The 26,045-nt window shown below is 37.8% G+C and overlaps 1 protein-coding gene and 1 non-coding gene across 2 annotated transcripts in view; both read left to right on the top strand.

The window, feature by feature from the left end:
- CTNNA2 (catenin alpha 2) overlaps positions 1 to 26,045 on the top strand; it is a 1,202,879-nt gene that overhangs the window by 169,624 nt on the left and 1,007,210 nt on the right. The gene's annotated exons all lie outside the window — the stretch shown is intronic.
- LOC132532005 (U6 spliceosomal RNA) lies at positions 18,979 to 19,085 on the top strand. The gene has a single exon (XR_009544267.1). It is a non-coding gene; the product is annotated as a U6 spliceosomal RNA (small nuclear RNA).

The following is a 26,045-nucleotide window of genomic DNA, read 5'->3' as shown; positions in this document are numbered from 1 at the left end:
GACTCTTAGGCAGTTCCAGACTTTTTCCTGGACTCCTTCCTGGCTATCTGGGGCGTACGAGCCCCCTTCAGGCTGTGTTCACGCAGCCAATCCCAGTCCTCTCCCTGGGGTCTGACCTCCGATGCTGGAGCCTCTGCTCCCAGCCCCCACCCACTCCGGCAGGTGAGCAGAGAAGCCTCTCAGGCTGGTGAGTGCTGGTCAGCACCGATCCTCTGTGCGGGAATCTCTCCACTTTGCCCTCCGCACCCCTGTTGCTGCACTCTCCTCCGTGGCTCTGAAGCTTCCCCCCACCCCACCCCCCGCCCCCATCTCTGCCAGTGAAGGGGCTTCTTAGTGTGTGGAAACTTTTGCTCCTTCATAGCTCCCTCCCAGAGGTGCTGGTCCCATCCCTATTCTTTTGTCTCTGTTGTTTCTTTTTTCTTTTGCCCTACCCAGGTACGATGGGAGTTCCTTGCCTTTTGGGAGGTCTGAGGTCTTCTGCCAGTGTTCAGTGGGTGTTCTATAGGAGTCGTTCCACATGTAGATGTATTTTTGGGGAGGAAGGTGATCTCCACGTCTTATTCCTCCGCCATCTTGAAGGTCCTTTCTATTTGGAGTTCTTTTGAATAAATCATCCTCCAAATAAAACTTTGGGAGCTTGCTGAATTGTAAGTGAGAATCTGTCGTTCTATTCCTAATAAAATCTGACAGAAATGGGTTAAGTCCAAAACTTTTATGATGGGAAGGCATCCAAAAGGTAAATTCTCAAAATGATTTACATTTTACCATCCTTACCATATTATTCTGTAACTTAAATTACACCTTTATATGCTAATAGCAAGTTATTTTATTATGAGCTATTCATGTGGAAGCATAATCAATCTTAGCATAGTGAGTGGTTACTGGATATAGTGTTATTTCCAGAAGACATATATTAGTGTACTCAGATTTACACAGCAAATTAAGCATATCCATGAAAACTGTAGAAAGGAGTGATGAAAATTTATGCATGATTTGTAATATTTCAGTTAACCATACATTATTCTGAAATTTTTCACCAACTATAATTCATAATATCAAAAGCTTGAACGTCTTTCTCTTTTCTGTCAATTTAGAAAAACATGGAATTTCTTTCCCTTGTTTGTTTCTTGCTAGGTGGACTTTTAATAGTTTAGTGATTTAAGCCATTTCAAATGAGTGCATTAGTTAATTTATATCCCTCACATATTTTTAAATTCTCTGTTAATTTTTTGAACACTTCCTAACTTTCCTGTTTATGCATCTACATCAGTGAGTATTAGTATCAAGTTTCTCATTAGCATTCAGCATGACTTTGAATCCAGGTCTTAGGGAATGAGAGCCAGCTTCTTGAATATTCCTTTATTTTCTCTTTAAAAAGTTCCATTTACTTTTTTCATGAAGGACATGCACCTTTTGGAACTAGTGATTCTTCCCATTATTACCATATTATGCTTCACATGGCTTCTTTACCTTCTTCTAAAAAGTAAATAAATAAAAACTTTTGCCATTGAAAATAAACAACACAATATTACTAAGTGGCAGAAACACTGATGAAAAAATACCTGCTGTTGCAGAATATAGATACAGCCACAATCTGTAGATTGTGGATTTGTTTTTGGAGCCTAAGACATGGCAGCTTGGTATCATTACTTGCTGTGATAGTCTAGATTTATAAATATGACTATATGATCATTTAAGCCAGAAGTCCCCAGTGAAGTGGAGGACGAGTTGCAAAAGGTCTAACCATGAGGACTAGATCATCACATACAGATTGGGAAATGGGAATATAGCTGTTTGCAAGCCCTGCCTTTACCCCCTATCTGGTAATCTCAGCACACCAGATGAGGTGTGTAGGTGGTATCTGACATTAGTATCTTGCAAGTAAGACCCTGAGATCTACAGACAGATCCTGATACCATTTGGCAGTATTATTATGTTTTGAAATACTTAATAATTCCATCTTATCTTAGATATTGCCCCACTTGTGGAATATTGTTAAGCATGGCATGATGAGACCAGTATGATAGTAATTCTTAAGCTTATTAAATAAAGAATAACAGAAGAATATTTGGTAACACAGGGTAAGAAAATATCTAGTAGTTGAAACCATCAAATGCAAATATTTTAAGTTTCCTGCCACTGCCACCTTCTAGTCTAAAATAGCATGTTGAAAGAAAAGAAAATGTGATCTTTTGAGTTAGTCTGATCTCTTAATGGCCTGTATAAATGTATAAATAAATGGACACCCTTTACAATAATTATGGCTTGCCAATTTTGGTGCCTTTTCCCACTTGTGAGTTCCTTAGTAAGTATTTTTTTTTAAATTCTCAGTATCTATATAATCTTACTTTTTAAAACAGCAATTTCTATATTTTTTGTAAAAATGATAGTTTGACACAATGTTTTCTTTTACAATTTGAGTTTGGTTAATTGAAGCCAAGATTTGTGGTTAATGCTTTTGGCTTTGAATCATATATTTATTTTTGACTTCATCATGTTCTGTTTGCTTACATTTTGTAGGTTAATTTGATTTCATGATGCTTCATTTTTCCTTCCTGCATTAGTTTGCAATTCATATTTTCTTTTCTATACCAAAATCAAGACTGTAAACAATCTTTTTCATATTTTTTGCCAACACTATAAAAGACATATCAATAAATAAAGCTGAAAATGGAAATATGTGTAAGTGAAATCTGCTCATACCCCTAAGAAATAATAATTCCACTGCTAACTGCTCAAAGCACAGACTGAGATGGTGAATCACAGGGCTACTCTGATCCTGGGGGTGAGATGATGCCTTAAGAGATGCTGCCCTGTGAGGTCTATCCTTCAGGATTGGATGTTGTTGCCTGGCTGATAACCTCTTCTTTATAATGTTGATCTGAAATAAATAAACTGCCAGATATTTCTCCAGCAAAGTCGAGTTTCTTCAGGATCAATAGAGAATTGCCATTTGGGATCTGCAACCATGCACGGCAAGCCATGTGATAGTCCCCCCATGGCAAGGGAAGAACTCCTCTATAGAGGAGAAAAGCAAGTTGGGAGGGCTGTAGTAAACAAACAGTCCATGGCTTTTCATTGGCTGAGTCTTTGCTGGGAAAGCAGAGGGGTGTTTCTTCTTCCTGCTGGGCTCTAGTATCATCACAGGACACAAGAGCTCCCCCTTCTGGTCCTCCAAATCTATTAAATTGAGATTTCTGTTTATTAATTTTACAATGTTTACTGTGTTAAAATGCCATGTCAGGAAGAAAGAGATTTTCCTCTATCCTTTTAAGTTCCTTTTGCTGGTCCAGGAATTAAAATAACATGAGACAGGGCTTCCCTGGTGGCGCAGTGGTTGAGAGTCCACCTGCTGATGCAGGGGACACGGGTTCGTGGCCCGGTCCGGGAAGATCCCACATGCCGCGGAGCGGCTGGGCCCGTGAGCCATGGCGGCTGAGCCTGTGCGTCCGGAGCCTGTGCTCCACAACGGGAGAGGCCACAACAGTGAGAGGCCCGCGTACCGCAAAAAATAATAATAATAATAATAACATGAGGCAGATTAACAGAAGAAAATCAAACAAAAGTTTAATAACGTGTATACATGGGAGAGACCCAGGAAAACTTGAGTGACTCGCCAAAATGGCAGAAACCCTTAACTTAAATACCGGCTTCAGCTAAAGACAAAAGAAGATGTTGGGGGTAGTGGTTTGGGACTTCAAAGGGGAGGAAGGCAATTCACTTAGAGATGAAAAAACAGATGTGTGATAAACAAATGTTTGCTGGGCCAGGAAGAGACATTGGGACACAGAGAGGATACGGATCTTCAGGTGCTGCCTAGAGTTTCCCCAGCACACCCAGCCCATATACTTTGCAGATATCTCTATTCCAGGAACAGGCCCTCTATCTAAATCCCTTTAGGCAGTTAAGGGAAAAGGTCAAAGTTTCTTCCTGAGTCTTTTGGGCCTTGATTATTTTTACTTCAAAATAATCCACATGCCAAAGAGATATTTTGGGATGGCAAATTTTGCTCCCCTAAAGCCAAAAGGAGCAAGCAGCAGAATGGGGTGAGGTCCCCACTGTAGCCAAGGCTAGATTACACGGTCAACATTTTTGCTAGATTGAACTCAGTATAGCTCAGATAAGTGATAGCATGGAAAGCATTCTGTGCTTTCTCACTAGTCCCATGTTCAAATTACTGAGTACTTTTTTCACATACACCCTGCCAGTGGAGACTGCCTATTACCTCCTTTCCACCCACTTGTCTATCTTGTAAAAGGTCTAAGAAGATGACAAGAAACTCTGATCAACAAAGCATATAGTTTTGAGTTAGACATCTTCATGGAGAAGAAAGAAGAAACAGCATTCTGAAGAAAGCAGGAAATCAAGGTTAAAGTTTAAAATTCATCTTTAAAAAAGGAATGGATTTTCAGCTTTTTTAAGTGCCAGAAGAAGCAGTGAGAACCAAATGCAATAATGCCTTGGAACCTCTTAGCACTTGGCATGTAGAAATGTGTACTGCATTTTTGCTGCTATTAGGAGAAGAAATGCCATGTAATTTGTAGTATACATTTAGGGTAAATGAGATCCAAAGGCAACGTGAGAGTCACCAAGTTTTCACACACCTGATTCCTGGATTACTGTCTTTTTAGACACTGAGAGATGGAACTTCTCATTGTGTGTGGATCACATGTGCCATAGGAGAACCTATCATACGAAGATAAAATGCTTTCTTTTTTGTGGGCCAACTAACCATGAGTGCATGTATAGTGGGCAATAAATGAGCAAAAGGCTGCTGAGTTAATTTATAGCTTCAAAGAGCAAATTAAGTTTTCTCCACATATACATTTTATAAGCTAACAAATACTTATTTTCTACAACAAAAGAAACAAATGTTTTACAAGTTGATGGGCATCCAAAGCCTCTGGCCACGATTGTGTTCTCTGAAGATAAATGAAATCCCTGCCCTAGTCGGGTTCTTGAAGTAAGCAGTTAATCAGCCATCATTTTAATACATCCATTAGCCTTGGCACCATAAAGTTAATAGGAAATAAATTTCTGTAGAAAAAAAACAAACCACAGTTTTAGAAATCACTCTCTCATGATCATTAACAATAATTACCAAAATTAAAACAAATTTAGTCAAGTTAAATAGAAAAGAACAGAACGTGAATAGAAAAAGTCTCTTTAATTTGTTCTAAGAAAACTACAATTTTTGTAGAAATATAATGAAAAGAGAAAAGGATCTCACAGTGGAAAATGAACTTTTTGAAAAATATAAACAAAATATTACCATCCTATATTTTTATATATTTATTTTCATCATTATAAGTTAATGTACATTTTAGAAAAGTTGAAAATCTAGAAAAATTCACTAAGAAGATAATGGAAAATAAGGTAACTAACTGAAATGTTGAGTCATCCTAATATTTGCCTATGTAAAACTTTAACATAATTGAGGAAAAAAAATAATTTGCTTTATATCATGCATATTTACCCATGATATTAAATATTCTTCTGTGTGACTTTTTATGGCCTCATGTTATTGTACTGGTTTGGTCTTTGAAGATTTTGCTTAGAAAGTTTTTCATTGTTTGGGTATTTAGGTTTTTCCCAGTCTTTCTCTACTACAAATTATTATATTATTTTAGCAATATATAGTTTTGTGTCATGGTTGGTTGACTTTACAGCACAACAATTCACCTTTTTATTCTTTGTCTCACTGAAAAGTTATTTGTTCCTTTTTGAAGGAAAAATACCAAAACTTAAAAATTAACTTTTAAAGTAAAGGGTTACCTTTATCTATTTTTTCGTAGTATAAACCTGGATTTCCATGTATTTGTATGGTTTAAAGTACAAAAATAAATTATAGCTCTTTGGGGGGGGATCAAGTTAATTGTCTGTATCAAGAGTATAAAGGATATCAGGGGAATGCAAATCAAAACAACAATGAGATATCACCTCACACGTGTTAGGATGGCTGTTATCAAAATATATATATATATATGCGTATATATATATATATATGACAAGTGTTGGCCAGGATGTGGAGAAAATGGAACCCTTTACACTGTTGGTGGGACTGTAAACTGGTGTGGCCACTATGGCAAACAGTATGGAGTTCCTCAAAAACTTAAAAATAGAATTACCATATAATCCAGCAATTTCTCTTATGGGTATATATCCAAAGGAAATGAAATCAGTACCTCAAAGAAATATCTCCCCTCCCATGTTCATTGTAAGATTATTCACAATAGCCAAGATATGGAAAACAACCTAATTGTTTGTTAATGGATGAATGTATAAAGAAGGTGTGGGGTGTGTGTGTGTGTGTGTGTGTGTATGAAATATTATTCAGCCTTAAAAAGAAGGCTGTATGTATGAATGACAAACTGTATGAACCTGGAGGACATTATACTAAGTGAAATAAGCCAGGCACGAGGAAAAATGCTACATGATCTCACTTAATATGTGGAATCTAAAAAAGGTGAATACATAGAAGTAAAACTTAAAATGGTGCTCACCAGGGGCAGGGAAGTGGGGAAATGGGGGTGTTGGTCAAAGGTTACAAAGTTGCAGTTATATTAGATGAATAAATTCTAGGGATTGAATGTAGAGTATGAGGGCTATATTTAAAAATACTGTATTTTATATTGCAAATTTGCTAAGAGAGTAGATTACAGGTGCTTTCAATACACACACACACAGAGTAACTGTATGGGGCCATAGATGTGTTAATTGGATTAACTTTGCTATAGTAATCATTATATAGATGTATGTATATGTATATCCAAACATCATTTTGTATAGTATATATAATTAAATATATATAATTTTTATTAGAAAAACATAAAATAAAGGATGTTAGGGGAAAAAATTCTAGTGATTTTGTTTTTTAAAAAGTTGACCTTGGCTAGAAAGAACTATTTTGTTTGTTTTCCTTTGTGAATACAAAGTAAGAAAACCTTTTCTTCACTCACCTTTTCCAGCATTTTTAGGCAGAATGTTTGTGAATTTGTAAAAATAAAGGAATGGCCATTTGCCTTCTAAAATAGAAGACACTCATCTTTTAATTTCTGTGTGTGTGTGTGTGTGTGTGTGTGTGTGATGTGTGTGTGTATGTGTGTGTGTGTGTTGCAGCATTTTTCTCAGTATCTGATTTCTTCTGTGGTGTTTTTTTAGTGAGCTTGCGATCACTTTCATTTTTATATGTTTACTTTCTCTGTTCCCTTAGACTGCCTCTATCTCTGTTCAGTGTTTCATTTCCTAATAAGCCACATTCAAACTTTATGTTCATGTTTTTCCCTTCTGAATATATTCTTCTCTCCTGTGGCCCCAAATTCTAATACAGTCACGTATTTACTGAGCTATACATAGACCTGTGTTGGAGGCTGTGGGGCAGTGGTTCTTAAACTTTAGTATGCAAGGGAATCACTCTGGGAGCTCATTTAGATGCAGGTTGCAGGGCACAATTTCTTGAGTTTCAGATTTGGTAGGTCTGGGGTGATACCTGGGAATTTATGTTTTTAAAATGTACCCTGTATGATCTGATGCATGTGATTCTCGAATCACACGCTGATGAACGGTACAGATCTTCCTCATCCTACTGTGGAGTTATGTCTCAATAAACACATTGTACATTGAAAATGCGTTGAATACACCTAACCTACCAAACAGCATAGCTTAGCTGACACTGCCTTACATGTGCCTACAGGTAGGCAAAAATCATCTAACACAAAGCCTCTTTTGTAATAAAGTGTTGACCATCTCACGTAATTTTGAATACTGTACTGAAAGTGGAAAACAGAAAGGTTGTAAGTGAATTGGTTATTTCCTCTTGTGTTCTTGGGCTCGTGGGTGACTGAAAGTTGTGGCTGCAGCTGCCCAGCAGCAGGAGAGAGCATCATACCACATATATCTTGCCGGAGAAGAGATCAAATATCAAAATCGAAGTATAGTTTCTACTGAATGTGTACCCCTTTTGCACTATTGTGAAGTTGAAAACTTATAAGTTGAAACAGCGTAAGACAGGGACTGTCTGTATATTCAAATGAATATGACACCTTGGCTTCCACATAGCTGTTAGAAAAGTCAGTGCTCTGCTTTGGAGAAAGCTTCTTGAAGGAAGTAAATATTGAGCAGGGTCTGGAGAATTTGGTTTGTTGGAAAGGCAACAGTTAATTTCAAGGAGAAACACAGATTGTGTTCCAGACCCCTCTCATCTTCCATCTTCACTGCTTGGTGCCACCTGCAACTTCAATTTATGTGCATCATGTTATCTGCCCTTGTCTGCTGTTGTCTAGTCCAAGAATGTGCCATTCTTCAGAGAAAACTCACAGGAGAGAAAAGAATGGATAAGAAATTGCTAAGTGGCATGGCCCCATAGTAAATCATCATAACAATGAGAACACCGTATTGGATAAACAGAGAACTTTTTAAAAAAGTTCTCTAGGCTCTCTAGCCTATGATTGTACCCATTTCTGACTTACCATCATCTCTTATTTACTTTCTTTTTTATTGGTGTATAATTGCTTTACAATGTTGTGTTAGTTTCTGCTATACAACAAAGTGAATCAGCTATATGTTTACTTTTAATAGGACAGATGAAACATATATATATACACACACATATATATATACACACATATATATATATATATATATATAAATAAATGGGAAACAGCCAATGAGAGATGACATGAAGGTGGTTAATGCCATCAAAATACTTGTTAAGTACACTAAGCTGATTTCACATTGATATTTTTTTATTATTATTATTGGCAACTTCAACTGATATTCAAGAAAAATCCCGAGTCTCTAAAAGCACTTGGTTCTGAGAGATGTTTTCTAAAGTGTCTGTATGTTATTGCCAGCTGGATTTAAGTTCCATCTAGAATTACCACAGGAAATATTTATTAGGTACCCTTTGCTAATGCTATTTTGGATAATTCTAGTGGTTAATAGTGGTTGATATATTGACATTAGCATTCTTATTTTTTACTGTCACTATTGTTTGTGACAGTAGTTGTATATTTAAAAAATAACAAGCTGGGATATTATTAGTAACTTGTTTTTAGTTGTATGTCTTTTGGATTAGCTGAAATAATGAGCACCTATTCTGTGATGTAAAATGTGGGAATACAATAAATGTCATGAATGTACGTATCCAAACTGAATTGATTTCTTTACAATTTACTTTTAGCTGAAGAAAAATGGGAGAAATAGTTACCTAATGCTGAATAGAAGCCCTTGTAATAAAGAAGAGACCTGTGGGTTACACACCTGTGTACACACACCTGTGGGTGTGTAATTGGTACTGATTCAAACTGTAAGAAACCAATAGCATCTAATTTTATGGCTGTGGATAAGGCATATTTTTTTCTTGTAATATTAAAAAGACTTAGGATTCTTATGAAGAGGGTGGAGAAAGCATCTAGGTAAAGTTGAAATAAGGCATTTAGTCTTCTATCAAGAAAAGGCATGTTCTGTATATGACTTGGAAAAGCTGTTTGGGACTTAGGAATTATATCATTGCTTTGTAGCTTATAAAAAACAAATATGTGGCTTTCTCTGATTGCTAAAGCATAGAATGCAACTTTAACTAGGTAGAGTTTTATTTTCAAATTATTTTTAAGCATTGAGTATCTCTTATTTATAAACATATTCAATTACATTATGAAGAACAAGGTACTTTTGGGAGTTCATTAATAAAGAAACTGAATGGAAGTCAGGAGTCTTGGAGGTGTTTTCGATTTCATTATGCTATATTTAGGGTCTAGAACAGTGTTTGGCAAATAGTAGTTACTCAATAAAAATTTCTAAGATGAATGAATATTTCTGATTCTGCTACCTTTACAAGGCTATAAAAAATGCAACTTCCTCTCTCTATAATAAATTTAACTTCTATTTTAAGCCCTTATTCTGTTGGGGAGGAAGAAATGCATTCTCAGTCAATTTCTAGGTTCCTCCTATGTTTCACTGGATCTAAATTCTGGGGGGGTTTATGTAGTGTAATGTCAGGATACTGGGTCAGCTATCTAACCCTCTGGGTCACCTGCACCTGTACATGAGGGTCCCTGAGAGAGGCCCATTGACCAGCTGGTCTCCAGCTCTTGGTGCACCCAGGTCCCTGCTGAGTTGTCCCTTGGCTTTCATTTCACAATGGCAGGTTGAGCACATCCTGTATCCTCTCTCTCCTGCCTCAAAATCCAGGAAATGATAGAAAATATACTTAACTAAATAAGTAACAGATAATTAAATAGCTGAGCTCAAAAGCATGTTTGAAAACTTTTGGTAGAACAAGAATTATGAAGAATCCACAAAAAATCAGACTGATTGAAGAAGGAAACTACAGCTCAGGACTTCCGTGGGTACCTCCTGCTAGAGAACACAGATATGGCACTAAATTCACGTCCAGAAGTGGATGAAACTAAGATCAGGGGTGGTCAGCTTAGGCCAGGGGTGACAAGGAAGCCGGTTCGTCCTCTAGACCTCACGCCCCTCCCTGGGCCCCACCTACCAACTGTGGTTTCTGAATCTAGTTGAGAGCAACAAGTCTGGGATCTTGGTTTCAGGGAGCCAGGTGTGCCTCCAGGGTGATCCAGGCCCAGGTGAAAAGTTTTAGGAGTGCCTACCCGCAGCATTGCTTCACCACTGTCACTGAATATTCTGTCCAGATACTGGTGTGGGTCTCTGCCCCACAAACAGGTACAGCACACAGTGCAAAAGGGGATTTCAGCTATAAATGTGAGCATACAATCAAGACTCAGCAGACATTTGAGGAAAACCTACATTATAAAATATAAATAAATAAAAACTATAAAGTTTAAAATAGCAAACTCAGAGCCACTCTGGGGTGGAAAGAATTCATGCTGAGATGTGAGGAACTCTGGAAAGCTTTATAAATATATCAGCTCCCTAGACTCATTGATTCTTAATGATCTTGCTCTGTCTGTTGGGCTTTGCTGAGAAAAGAGCACAGGTTCCTTCTGCCTTTTGTGGGAGGTTTTGTTACCTTCTCATCTTCAAATCTAGGGTGATCCTCCTTGAGGTTTGCTTAGTACAGTCTGAGTTTACATGTGTTTTTAGGTAATTATCTATAGTGTCCCTTTGATGATAAAACATATGATTATTTACTCAAGGATTATCTGGGGAACAGGGAACAGGATCTAGGGTCTCTTTCCTCAGGTGCCTGTGACTGTCTAAATACCCACTGCTTCCTCATCAGACAATCTGTCTCCCTCCAGATTGTAGAATCCTTGGTTAGGCTTGTGATAGGTAACCTAGTTCTTCTTCATCAGGTAATCTGCCAAGTCTGCTATCTGTTTGCTGAGTCCTCTCCCGGGGCTCTTTTTTCCCCTCTCTTTTCTGCTAAAGCTTCCCTAATCTTAAGCAATAAATCCAAATGGCTTAGGTGGTCCAAATGGGGAAGAGTAAATAGGTAAAAGGAAGAGTGCTAATAAGACACACACACACACACACACACACACACACACACACACACACACACGTTAATATTCTAAACACTGTCCTACAACATCACTAAGTACCCTGTGGTCTTTGGGAAAATTACTTAAATACTCTGAGCCTTTGTGTCCTAATGTGAAAGCTATAAGACCTTTGAGGTTTCTCCTAGCTCTCATGATAAAATCATCCAGCTTGGGGTTTGCAGGAACTTTGGGCATCAATTAGCCCAACCATTCACCCCATGTAGACCTTCTTTCCATATATTTTTACCATTTGATTATGCAACCACCATAAGAGTACTTTAAATAATGAAATAGAGGAGATAAGAATAACATTAATTTCTAAAAATTAAGTTTAAAAGGTGTGTTTGACAGAAAAGAAAAGAAATGAATTCAGAGGCCCGTGAGTGCTGTGGAAAATGACAAAGTACTGGTAAGTAACCACACTTTTTGGACATGTCTAACATGGGCACCCTGTCCTCAGGAAAGGCAGTTAAGATTTGTTGCAGCTCATTGAAGAATAGATAAAATTTTAAAAAAACAACAACAAAAAGCTTGATCCAGTACTTGGCTTATAGTAAGTTCATAGTAAATGACAGCTTGTTTTTATTTTGGCTGTGGTGGTAATGACTGTGCTGGTCCTTGAGGGTCTGGGAAGGAAACTGTCTACAGAAAGCAAATTACGTAGAGGAGGCAGAAAGTTATTTTCAGAATCTACTACATTATGCCCAGAGCTCTCCCCTGGATCTCCTGGTTATGAGACAACAGTTCCCAGCTGATCAATGCCCAATTTTAATGCTACAATTTCAAGCATCATCATACTTTAAAGTAGAAAGCCTCCCAAGGCCTTGGTGATAGGCTGTGTCCCTGAGTCCCCAAATCCTTGTGTTCCTGTATGCAACTTGCTCCAGCGGCCGACCCTTCACTGACTGAGTCCATTGAGGGAGTCATCAACCTTCACCTCCTGGGCTCTTTGCATCTTTCAAAGTAGAATTGTGGCCTCAATTGTCTTGGCAGTCATGTTCCCAACTTTCCAAATTTCATATTTTTCTTAGACTTTTGAGTCCTCTTAAAAATACAGACTTGCTCTCTCCTTCACTGACAATGTGAAAGCCTCTCTCTTGAAGACAAAATCTAAATCACAACACTCATTGAAATCTACAGATGTTCCTCAACACCCTCTGATTCTATGGACAGCTGCTTCTGTCACCACTGCCTTCACAGCTCTCCCTCTGCTGTTCAGGTTTTTATTTATTTTTACTTCAGTTGTATTTGTGTGTGTGTGTGTGTGTGTGTGTATAAAATAAACTATACCTGTGTGGCCTATGATATAGAAAATTAAGACCCCAAAATGCATGCTTCCAAAATAGCTAATTTAGGAAGTGATGATCAGCATTATAAAAGAGAGTTCTTTGCTTCCCAGATCTTTTGTTGTCATTTATTTTTAACAGTATGTTTCTCTGGAATATTTAAAATATAGTTTAACTTTCTTTAACTGATTGGTTTTACACCTAGAAAATAATATGTTGAATGAATAGAATGAATTTTTTTCAGATGGGCACATAGGCGGTAACAGCCTGAGAAAGAGAATTCAAGGTATTAATAATAAAGCCCCCCACCTGGGTGAGCTGGGGTCTCGCCTTGCTCCTCACGCCACCCCCTTTCCCCACCACCTCCCTAAGCCCTTTTCTGGAAGATCTGAGATGACTCACATGTCCACAGTGGCAGTCATTAAAGACGTCCTTCTCTGTTGTATATATGTACCACATCTTCTTCATCCATTCACCTGTCAATGGACATTTCAGTTGTTTCCATGTTTTGGCTATTGTGAATAGTGCTGCTACGAACATAGGGGTGCACACAAATTAACCTATTTATGAATAAGAAACAGAATCATGGACATAGAGAACAGACTGGTGGTTGCCAAGGGGGGAGGGTGTTGGGGGAGGGATGGAGTGAGAGGCTGGGGTGAGCAGAAATAAGCTTTTATATAGAGAATGGATAAACAACAAGGTCCTACTGTATAACACAGAACACTATATTCGATATATTATGATAAACCATAATGGAAAAGAATATTTTAAAAAGAAATGTAAAAACAAGTAAATAAATAAATAAAATGGGTTGATCAAATGTGCAAAAAAAAAGTACATTCCTAGGATTTTCAACCTGTAAGATGATATCTGCAAATAGAGTTTAACTTTTTCCTTTCTAATCTGAAAAGAAAAAAAATCATGTTTGAAGACCAAAAGAAAAAAAAAAGGCATCCTGCTCTGGGGCCTCTGCTCCATCCCATTCTTCCTTCCCCTCACGTGAAGCTGTGAACCTCACTGCACCAGAGCCCCTTTCCCGCCTCTGGGGTCCTCGGCCAACCCCGCCTTGTGCTGTACCGGCTAGTGGGTTTTGTTTCCGTGTCAGCACTTCCCAGGACTGTCCAGGTATTTGCTTTCTTAATGTGTTCTGATTTTCCTGGTGCTTTTTCACTCTTTCAGTGTCCTGCAGCCTCTCCCTCCCGCTCCACTGAAGATGTGCAAAAGCTCCCCTTTGAGGTGTGTGGTGGGAAGGGGGGAGGATAGGAGTGTTCAACCTCTTCTCATTCAGGTGATACAGTGTGAAGAGCTGTTCCCTCTGTCTCCACCCCCACCCCTTTCAGAACACAGAGATCATCTCCACGGGGCCCTCCTAGACCCACTTTGCAGCTTTTGCATCGAATTCGGCTCTTTCTACACTAACTGTTAGGACTTGGAGGTTCCTCCAGGTTTCATTTGAGGGACCAGAAATGATTTATTTATTTATTTAAAAAAATTTTTAATTGGAGTATAGTTGATTTACAATGTTGTGTTAGTTTCAGGTGTACAGCAAAGTGATTCAGTTATACATATATATATATATATATATATATATATTTTTTTTTTTTTTTAGATACTTTTCCCTTAGAGGTTATCACAGAACATTGAGTATAGTTCCCTGTGCTATACCGTAGGTCCTTGTTGGGTACCTATTTTATATATAGTAGTGTATATGTTAATCCCAAATTCCTTATTTATCCCTCCCGCCCCTCCTTGAGGAACCAGAAATGTTTTATAACTAATTGGGAAAGGGACACGAGCAGCACAAGTAGAAGAGAAAGCAATGTTTAAACATTCCTATTTTGAAATTTTTGTTCTTATTCTTACTTTTGGACTCATTCTCATTGACACTTGGCAGCAACTTTTACTATGAAAGTTCTTGGTTTTGGTGGTGTTTTAAACTAGGCAGCAAATGAAGGAAACAGAAAGTCTCAGGGATTTAGAGATTTACCTTCCCTTAGGATCTCTTTCCTTTTTATTTACACTGTGGATCCAGCTAATTCCTTTATACTGAAGAGATAGGGTATTTGAATGTTATTTTTAGTTTGAGGCCAATCAACAAAGGACACTTCATACTGTAGATGCTCCTGCTCTGCCAGTGGCCTCACAGGGACAGTCTTACTGATGTACTTGCATTTTTTATCTTATTTCCTACTTTAAAAATAGTTCACAGGGGCTTCCCTGGTGGCGCAGTGGTTGAGAGTCCACCTGCCGATGCAGGGGACACGGGTCCGGGCCCCGGTCTGGGAAGATCCCACATGCCGCGGAGCGGCTGGGCCCATGAGCCATGGCTGCTGAGCCTGCGCGTCCGGAGCCTGTGCTCCGCAATGGGAGAGGCCACAGCAGTGAGAGGCCCGCGTACCGCAAAAAAAAAATGTCAAAAATAGTTCACAGAAGTAAAAAAAAATAAAATAAAATTGTAAAAGACAAAAAAAAAAATGGACTGTGTACATAAAATGAAGACTTGTCCTTGAGTATATTATACTGGAATTCTAAGCTACTGGGAGGCAGGACCTTGTCTCCAGAGGCTTTTGAAGTCTTATAGTACCAGGAAGGCCATTAGGCATCAGGGAGGCCACTGATAGAGAGTTTCATCAAATATGTGTTACTGATTCAGAAGAGTTCCAGGAAAACTTAATATTAGGACATTCTTGGTGTAATTCATCTCCAGGTGTTTTCAGTATGGGGAAAAGTCAACATAACTGTGAACTATTATTGCTGCTGTCACCAGGGGATTGTTGTAAAATTCTGGAAAGAGGGAAGGTGACTTTTTGATCAGGGCAAAGCTTTGTATGTGTAATTACACTCATCACCTGTTCTAAATGGCTGCTGCTGTGCAGCGTTGAGACCTTCGGCTCCACAGAACTTCAGGACAGCAATTGGAGACAGGAAATTAATTGGAGAAGTTAAAAATATATAACTGTATCATCCCATCTAACACTTTTCTGTCAGTTTTTTATATGATATTATTCTCTCCTGCGTCCTGCCCCAAAAGGCAGTCCTTGGAGGCATTTTTTTCTGAAGATTTCCCACCTTCTGTAAAGCCTTCCTTTCTGTTAACAAAGGGACCTCTGACTAGACCACATCAGCATAGCTGTTAAATGTACAGCTTTTGGCATCACACGGACATGTGTTCAAATCCAAGCTCTGCCACTTCCAAGCCCTGGATCTCTGCACCTATTACTTAATCTTCCTAAGTCTCTTTATTTCCTTTTCTGTAATGTGGAGGTGATGGTGGTAACAATACAGATGTCAGTGGGTTTTAGGAGAGTTAAGTGAGATAAGCAGAAACTAATACAACATTGTAAAGCAATTATACTCCAATAAAAAAAAAATGAGGTAAGCAAAAAGAGCTGCTATCCATAAATATCCACAAACGTTATTAGTGAAGAAGGAGCGAAATGAAACCTTGAACTGACCCCTTTACACAAGTCAGCTTCACACACGAGTCAAAATCATTCGCCTCAAATTTCCTGTTACTTCGAATGAAAGCATCTTTTAGGACATAATTACACAGTTCTGAACCTTCATTTTCTTTTCTTTTCATTTTAATTTAATTTTTTTTACTATTATTACTTTTTGGCTGTGCCACGCAGCTTGTAGGAATTGAACCCAGGCCACCGCAGTGAAAGTGCCAAGTCTTTGCCACTGGACCGCCGGGGAATTCCCTGAACCTTCATTTTTCTACTTAAATTCATTAATATAAATATGGTTTGCATGCAAATGAGTAGGTCCAGTGTGTACAAGTAACATGGAATGCAGTATGAAAATTTAACTATTTCAAAGAGAAAAAGATTTTTTTGGGAATCCTATCTAGCTTGACTACGTACTCACGGGATACTTGTATGGCTATTTATTTGGACTGCTTGTCCTAGAGATGGCAAATGGTGTTGACTATGGCAGTACCAAGAGAAAAGTCTTAAAATCCCCTTCAGTGGATTCCAAAAGGTATCTTTGAGGTAAAATAGGAGGTCTTCGTTGGTAAGAAATTACACTTGAAATTTGATTTCTTCCTAGGAAGTGACATTGCTTCTGTTTTATGTGATTCAGATTAATAAATACAGAGGAGCAAAAATGTTTGAGGACTGGATTAACATCTACTTTCTTTTTGTCGAGTGAAATCATTTTCCTTTAAAATTTTTAGAGTAAATGTTTGTAAGCTAAGAATTTGCATAAAAAATCTGAACCTAAATTGATTTGAATTGAAGTAATCTGCTTCCCTTCTTTGGGCAAGACTCAGATTTAAAGCCTGAACAAAAGGCTTTAAATAACACCAAAATGTCTACTGGCCCCTTTGGCTTAGAAGTAGTGTTTGTAACAAATATGACTGTTCTCCAGCCATCCTTTGGGGAGATTATGTGAGGAGTTTCCCTCTTTATAATGCTAAGTAGATCATTGGTACATTTTACTCTCAAGAAGGCTCCCTCCCAAATTGCTATGTGTCTCCACTCACCAGAGACCCTTATCTTGCCATGCCAGTTTCTGTCATTCACCTCTGTCACTCCCATCTAGGACTGACTTTTAAAATTTATTTTTAATTTTTTATACAATTTTTAAAGGTATACTCCATTTAGAGTTATTACAAAATATTGGTTATATTCCAGGTGTTGTACAGTACACTGTTGTAGCCTATCTTACTCCCAGTACTTTGCACCTCCAATTCCTCTACATATATATTGCCCCTCCTCCACCACTGGTAACCACTATTTTATTCTTTATATCTGTGAGTATGCTTCGTTTTTTGTTATATTCACTAGTTTGTTGTATCTTTTAGATTCCAAATATAAGTGATATCATACAGTATTTGTCTTTCTTTATCTTACTTATTTCACTTAGCATAATGCCCTCCAGTCCAACCATGTTGCTGCAAACAGGAAAATTCTATTTTTTTATGACTGTCATATATATATATATATATATATATATATATATGAATGACATCTTTTTATCCATTCATCTGTTGACTGACAGGTTGCTTCCATATCTTGGCAATTGTAAATAATGTCACTGTGAACATTGGGGTGCCTGTATCTTTCGAATTAGTGTTTCTGTTTCTTTCGGATGTACATCCAGGAGTGGAATTGCTGGGTCAAAGGGTAGTTCTATTTTTAGTCTTTTGAGAAACCTCCATATTGTTTTCCAAAGTGGCTGCACCAATTCCCACCAACAGTGTATGTGGGTTCTTTTTTCTCTACATCCTTGCTAACATTTGCTATTTGTGTTCTTTTTGATTACAGCCATTCTGACAGGTGTGAGGTGATATCTCATTATGGTTTTGATTTGCATTTCCCTGATGATTAGCAATGTTGAGCATCTTCTCATGTGCCTGCTGGCCATCTGCATTTCCTCTTTGGAAAAATATCTATTTAGTTCTTCTGCTCATTTTTCAGTTGGGTTGTTTGAGTTTTTGATGTTAAGTTGTATGAGCTGTTTATATATATTGGATATTAATTCCTTATCAGTCGTATCCTCTGCAAATGTTTTCTCCCATTCAGTAGGTTGTCTTCATTTTGTTGATGGATTTCTTTGATGTGTAAAAGTTTTTAAGTTTACTTAGGTCCCATTTGGTTATTTTTGCTTTTATTTCCTTTACTTTAGGGGAGGGATCCAAAAAAAAAAAAAAAACACTGCTGCGATTTATGTCAGAGTGTTCTGCCTATGTTTTCCTCTAGAATATCCCATCTTACATTCTGATTTTTAATCCATTTTGAGTTTATTTTTGTGTATGGTGTTAGAGAATGTTCTAATTTCATTCTTTTACATGTAGAAGTTTTCCCAGCACCACTTATTGAATAGACTGTCTTTTCTCCATTGTATATTCTTGCCTCCATTGTCATAGATTATCTGACCATAAGTGCATCAGTTTATTTCTGGGCTCTCTATCCTGTTCCATTGATCTATGTATCTATTTTTGGGCCAGTACTATGCTGTTTTGATGATGTAGTTTTGTAGTGTAATCTGAAGCCAGAGAGTGTGATTCTTCCAGGTGTGTTCTTCTTTCTCAAGATTATTTTGACAATTTAAAATTGAAATGTACATACCTGGAGAGAGTCCTCATTGGTTGCAGGTACTGCAGGTGCTTGGGGAAATGCACCTACACCCCCAACGCATACAGTCAAAGGTAACAACTTACATGGTGTAGTGGTTGGGAGAATTAGAATCAAGATTTAAAAATCATTTGGGTCGTGCTCACTTCGGCAGTACATATACTAAAATTGGAACGATACAGAGAAGATTAGCATGGCCCCTGCGCAAGGATGACACGCAAATTCGTGAAGAGTTCCATATTTTTACTGCAAAAAAAAAAAAAAATCATTTGGGTCTTTGTGGTCCCAGATGCACAGCCTGAATTCCTATTTATATATGGGGGAGGAACAGTAGGTCGCCCCAGAGAAATGGAACTTGGTGTCACTGAAGGAAAGTCTCCCTCATAGCACTGTGCCCCAAAGCTAATCTTTCCTACTTCAAACCACTGAAGAACAGAAGGCAATCTGAATCCAGGGTGTAACAATCCAATGGGGGCTCAAGACTGGACAATTGGAGTGAGGTAGTGGAGCCAGGATAAAAAGCAAGTGAGAGCATGCTACAACTGTGAGGTCAATAGGCTTTTGGCTACGCAACTAAGAGTAAGGGGACCTAAGAATGATGCAGTTCTAACCTCTTTGGCATATAGTTTTTGGGTGGAGATATGTGTGTGTGTGTGTGTGTGTGTGTGTGTGTGTGTGTGTGTGTGTGTGTATTTAACCAAAATAAAACTTTCCAAGGAACATCATTTGTGCATACTTCAGGCACTGCTTTCTGGTATTTTCTCTCTTTTCCACTGCCCTGCCCTATTGTAGTATAATTTATTCTATAAAATTTTTAAAAAAGTGACCTCAAATCATTAAATTGATTTTGCAACCCAATAATGGGTCATGAATTGTAGTTTAAAAAACTGTAATTACATTTTAACGTGTATATATAATAGTTAAATAAAAATAATATGAATCAACACTGATGATAGGGATCTACTAGATTGTTTTTAAACAGATTTCAGAGATGATGTATGTAAATTGCTTTTAGCAAATACTCTGATATACAGTACAAAGTCATTTATCATTGGCTATTATTTTTGTGTGTAAGATGAGACAGTTATTTGCATAAAAGTTTCCAACACTTTATTGAATTATTTGAAAACAGAAACAAAAATAACAACAGCAACAAGTGACAAGTACAATAATTGTTTTGGATAAATTGCATGAGGGAATTTGGTCCATGGCCAATTGATTAGTGCATGCTGCTTTGTTTGCCATGAAATGAAGATACACATTTCCTTTACTCTATGTCAATAGGTGAGACTGAAGGGTTGTCAGAGTTTCCTTTAAATGTTTTGCTTTCTTTGTCCCTCCTGAGCTGACCTCTTTCCTAGTCCTTCTTCTGGGCTATGTGAGCTCAGCTCTCCTACCCAATTCCTCATGAGCTGGAGGATGCTGCAATTAATGCTGATGGTGGAGAGAGTACATTACTTCATGAGAGAGGATTGCTTTCTCCCTTTGCTCCAAGATTTCACCTTATGGTGATTGCATTTTCCTTATACTTTGATTTATGGGATAATATTAATAGATATACTGATGTTAAATATTCTCATACTCTGTAATTAAATATGTTATTCCTGCTAATTTATTTTTTACAGATACTACTTAATTACTTATGCTACCATTTATTGTAAAGTTTTGCAATTATATTCATAAATTAGGTTAGTATATAACTAGATTCTTGGAGTCATTTGTTCATTTATTAATTTATGTGTCATTAAACAAGTGTGAATTCAGTATCTGGTCTTAATGGAATTTATAGTCTGGTAATAGATACATGAAAGTATCCTGGAAGAAATGACATCTAAATTGACCTCTGTGTTCTTGGCTGCTGTAACACAGAGATTTGATTGTCTTAAATGACTCAAATAAGAGATACAGTTTTATTTCTCTCCTGCACAGTAATGTGAACTGAGGAGTATAGGCTTAGTGGGGTATTTATACCAACTTCAACATGTGCCTTCCAAGGGTAGCTCCAAACCATCACCCTTTCCTAGCCATCAAGAAGATGGACAGAGAATCCAGGATAAGTGTCCTTGTGGAGATGACCTGAAAACTGCACATAAGCCTTCTGCTCACATTCCCTGGCCACATTTAGTGGCAGGGGATATTGAGAAATATACTCTGTATTGAACAACCAGACACCCAGCTAAACTGTGGGTGCAACAAGGAAGAAAGGAAGAATGGATAAAGGATGGAAGTTAGCATCCTCTGCCAAAAGCTCTAAAAGGAGTAAGTAGCTGAAGGATGCAGAGGAATTAGTGTTGTAGTTTACTTGCAGTCCGTAAAATGATATGGAGAAGCAAACAACAGATTCTGTAATGAAATATTGAAAATGCAATGAGAGGGCATGCACAGAGCACTGACCACTGAAGTCCTACAGTGAGGGGCATGCGAGGCAAGCATGGAAGGCCGAATGGAAGGGGCTTCCTATCTAGGTGGAGATCTGAAGAGTGAAGTTAACTATCAGATGATAGCTGGATGGGGTGTTCAGGGCAGAGGAAACATGGAATTCCAAGGCCCTGATGTGAGAATGAGCATGGAGTGATTAGGAAACTGAAAGAATTTCAATCTGGCAGGTAGGCACATTGAGGGCAAGGTGGGGCAAGAAATGAGCCTCTGAGAAGTGAGCTGGAGACAGATCATGGTCTACTCCATGCTGAGGGCATTGAACTTTATCCTAAAGGCAAGAGGAAATCATTGAAGAGTTTGGGTAAGGAGATAGTTGAATGCTATTCCTTATTCTAAACCCAGCCTTATTTATAGTTACCATGCTAATTCCCAGAGCCAAAGGAGGAAAGTGTGAAACATGAAAACTTTCTGCTCAGTCCTTGAGAGTAAACCAAGTATAAATGTTTCCAAGATAGCTTAGTGTGGCTTTCATATAGACTAGCTATAAAATACTTTATGTAGGTAATAATTGAGTTCCTAGTCTATTTCTTACTTATTAATTGAACTGGGTAATGGTTATACTTTGAGAAACAAAAAAAAAATCAGTCTACCATTAACACAAAATAGAATTTCTCCACATTATAAGCAGATTGATCAGCAGAATGGGAAAGAGAAGGAGGGACCAGAAAAGGAAGTATAGTAGTCGTTTAAAAGAACAAACAAACAACCAGCCAACCAGTGGAAGACGTGAATGTGAAGTGGTGCTCGATGGTGTCCTCCAAGCATTGACTCACCAACTTTGCCACTGAAGTAGCCCTGGGCGTCTGGTGATTCAGGCACACACACCTGGTTGGTAGCAAGTGGCAACTTACTTAGAATCTCAGTTTTAGTTTTAAGATGAATATAAATTTTGTAGAATATATTTGCTCTTTTTTTTTTTTTTTTTTTTTTGCGGTACACGGGCTTCTCACTGCGGTGGCCTCTCCCGTTGCAGAGCACAGGCTCCGGACGCGCAGGCTAAGCGGCCATGGCTCACGGGCCTAGCCGCTCTGCGGCATGTGGGATCTTCCCGGACCGGGGCACGAACCTGTGTCCCCTGCATCGGCAGGCGGACTCTCAACCACTGTGCTACCAGGGAAGCCCTATATTTGCTCTTTTAATAAAAAAGGAAACTCTGTCTTTTCCCCTACTGTTTCTGTTAAATATTATTCCAGGAGAATGTCCTGTACTATTCCGTTTTCACATACCCTGGAATTGTACATTGTGTTCCTGATGACATGGAAATCTGGATTTGAAAAATACTGACTTGGTCAACATCTAGAGTGAGAGAGGACTGAGAGCTAATTAAAATTCATGAATGAACGAGGGAGACACCTAAAATGCCACTCCATTAGTTTAAAGTGAGAAACTGAGTGGTTACACCCAGCAGAAATGTTCCTGTCAGCATAATCAGCTTATGTCACGCTTTAGTTAAGCTATAAGGGAAGCCAAATCAGACCCAGACATCACTTTATTGATTTACCAAGAGAAATCACTGGAACCCAGACTAGAAATAGTCCTGTCAGCACGATCAGCATATTCTCTGCTCACAGATAGGCTTACATGGAAATCAGGAGGTTGCTCGGTGAGCATGGAATCAAGAGGTTTAGGTGCATAAAATGTAAGGACAACCTGCTGGGGCAGTGTGATACCCCTGGCTCACTTCAGATCCAAGTGGTAAATTTCAGTTTAACTTTCAAAAAGTCATCTCGTTCCCTCATTTTCAAGGTCTTAGGGGCACAGTAACCCTCCACTGTTTATTAGCATACAAAAGAGAATTTGAGTTAAGAACAAAAATAGTTTAGATATTACAGTGTTAAGCTGCAGCAAGAAGCCATAACATGTAATTTGGGCCCATATTTTGCACTTCCAGATGCTTTCTTAATCAGCTTTCACTTTCATTTTCACTGGCCAGAGGGAACAGACTGGCATCTCTCATGGCTGAACCCACCTTGTTTTGTTTGCATTGTATGATACCTTTTTTAACTGGGTCTGTCACGTAAAACTCACATATATATCTGGATTCCTGGCTGCCATCTTGAAGGAGTGTACAAAGTTCGCTGGGTATCTGAGTGATTCTTTTAATGAATAGAACTAAGAAGCTAGACAAAATGTACAAGCATCCTTCAAACGTATTGTGACCTGGGAAAATAATAACAAATCCCAAAATGCTAAAACAAATAAAAGAAGAGAAAATGGCAAGCTTGAAAGATAAGTGACCGAACTAAATTTCAACCTTAGGTTATGTGGCAAGGCTTGTTTCCGTTTTCTGTTGAAGGATGCATAGCCCAGAGTAGACATGATATAAAGTCTGTTTTGTGGTAGAGATGGAGAGGTAAATAAGAACTCCCCTCATAGAGTAGGAATACCAAAGGACAACAGCAAACTATCAGTAAACTCAATCCACAAAGAGTGAAACCATCTTGTCTTTAGTAACCTGGGCCTGAGCGGAGAAAAAAAAATGTTCCCCTTGAAAATTTGAGTTGGCCTTCGACAAGTTTTGCAGCCAGAATTCATGCTATCTGTGTGGTCAAACCCCAAATGAAGAATTTAATATAAGTTGATGCCAGGATGATAGTGAACAAACTAATTGGCAGAAACAGATTTTCTGGAAATATAAAATTTCACATAAGGCATAAATAATTTCCAAGATATTTTTAAGATGTATTTCAAGAAATAATGTATTTAAGGCAAAAAGGTATTAATATATACCATAAGTAAGAGCCAGTAGAATAAACAGAAAGCACAGGAGAATCACATTCATAAAAGCTACAGATAATAGAATTATCAGACATAAATATAAAATATAAATTTTTCTAATATGTTTTAAGAATTAAGAGAGGCTTAAAAATGTTAGCAATAAAAAGATCTTAAAAACAACACAATTTAAAATGACCTAAATAGGCCTTTTAGAAATTAAAAATATAGGTGGAAGTGTGTGTGTATAATGATTTAAACCAAAAATTCCATGGGTTGAGTTGACATATGCTCCCAAAAAAGAAGAATTAAATTGTTTCAGATGAACCCTCCCAACCAAGAATAACTAAAATATTAAAACCACTAGAAAAGTACTAATTGAGCAAGCTCTTGAAGGGTCAAGATTTTAGAAAGAGGGAAAATCCAGAAATGTGAATATCTGCCAATTACAAAGCAGTGAATAAGGCAAGGAGGGATTGAGAAGAGCTTTTGGCAGTTTCACTAGTCTAGGGGGACAGAAATGGAAGTTCAGGAACAAAAGGTCTAGAAGGCACCTGTTCCAGTTACTATTGCTGCATACAAATCACCTGAGATGTAGTGTTGCATAACTATTTTATTATGCTAAGAGATTCTGTGGTTCATGAATTCTTTGAGGTTACAGCAGGGTGCCTTGTCTTTGTTCCATAGTGTTTGAAGCTTCAGCTGGGAAGATTCAAAGGCTGGGGGTAGCATGATGTCTGGGGACTAGAATCACAGTCTGGAGGAGGAGGAGCCTTCACACATGTATGTAGGACTTGATGCTGGCTGTCAGCTGGAACCTTGGTTGAGGATGTCATCCCAAACACAAGATGTGGCCTGTGCGTTTATTATCTCCAAATTTTCTAGTTTGGGCTTCCTCGTAGCATTGTGGCTGAGTTTCAAGAATGAGAATCTCAAAGAAAAAGAGGCACAAGTACAGGGCATTTTTGTGATCTATAGTCAAAAGTCACAGGCTAGGATTTCCATTCTAATATATTGATAAGGTTGTTACAGAGGCATGCTCAGGATCAAGATAAATGGACATAGATTGTTAGAACCATCTTTGGAAATTATGATCTGCCACAGTAGCCCACATTTTTACCTGGGACTCTGGAATGGGTGAAGTGTGGGGATCAGATCTTACAAAGACTAAAGCCCAGTTTCAGATCAGCTCAGTCTCTCATTAGATTAAGGTGATCTATCTTTACCATAATATTTTGCTCACAACCAAACTAATTTCTCTCTGGAAGAAGATATCATCATCTCTAACTTCTTATTTACTATAAGTGTATAAGAATATAGTATTGATATTTAAGTATATAGTACATAGAGTACAAGTTGTGATATTACATTAAAAATAACAAGGCATGAAAAAACAATATTGACTGAAAAAAAGAGAAAATATAATTTAAAATTAATCCACAAATGATGCAAATATTAGAATTATCAAACAGGGATATTAAAGTTCTGTAAATTAATGTGTTCAGGAAATTAAATGGCAAGATGGAGGGAGCTATAAAAAAGAATAAAATAGAAATTTTATAATTGAAAGCTACAATAACTGAAATGAATTCAGTTGCTTTAGTTAATAGCTTTAGTAGCAGGCAGATTAGACAAACCTGAAGAAAGAATTTGTGAACTGAAAGATAAGTCAGAATTAATATCCAGAATAAAATATACAGAGACAAGAGGTTGAAAAACATGAAAGCTGATACATAATTAAAATGAAAGACATTACTACTCAAATTCAAAAGTGCCATGCACTTCAAGAAAATTGCACGTAGTTATTTCCTAAGAAAACATCAAAAATCAAAGGTAAAGAGGAAATTTTCAGAGCACTCAGAGGAAAAAGACATGTTACCTTAAAAAGAGAGATAACTTTTACCTCAAAATAAGAGACAAGTGACTTGACAATGATAGCCAAAATTAATGGAATGAACTAATCAGAGTACTGAAAGAAACTGCTATCCTATAATTTTTATCCAGGCAAGATATTATTCAAAAATAAAGTTGAAATAAATGCATTTTCATGT

This window comes from Lagenorhynchus albirostris, chromosome 13 (assembly GCF_949774975.1).
Source record: "Lagenorhynchus albirostris chromosome 13, mLagAlb1.1, whole genome shotgun sequence".
Lineage (NCBI taxonomy): Eukaryota > Metazoa > Chordata > Mammalia > Artiodactyla > Delphinidae > Lagenorhynchus > Lagenorhynchus albirostris.
This window is presented reverse-complemented; position numbering and strand designations above follow the sequence as displayed.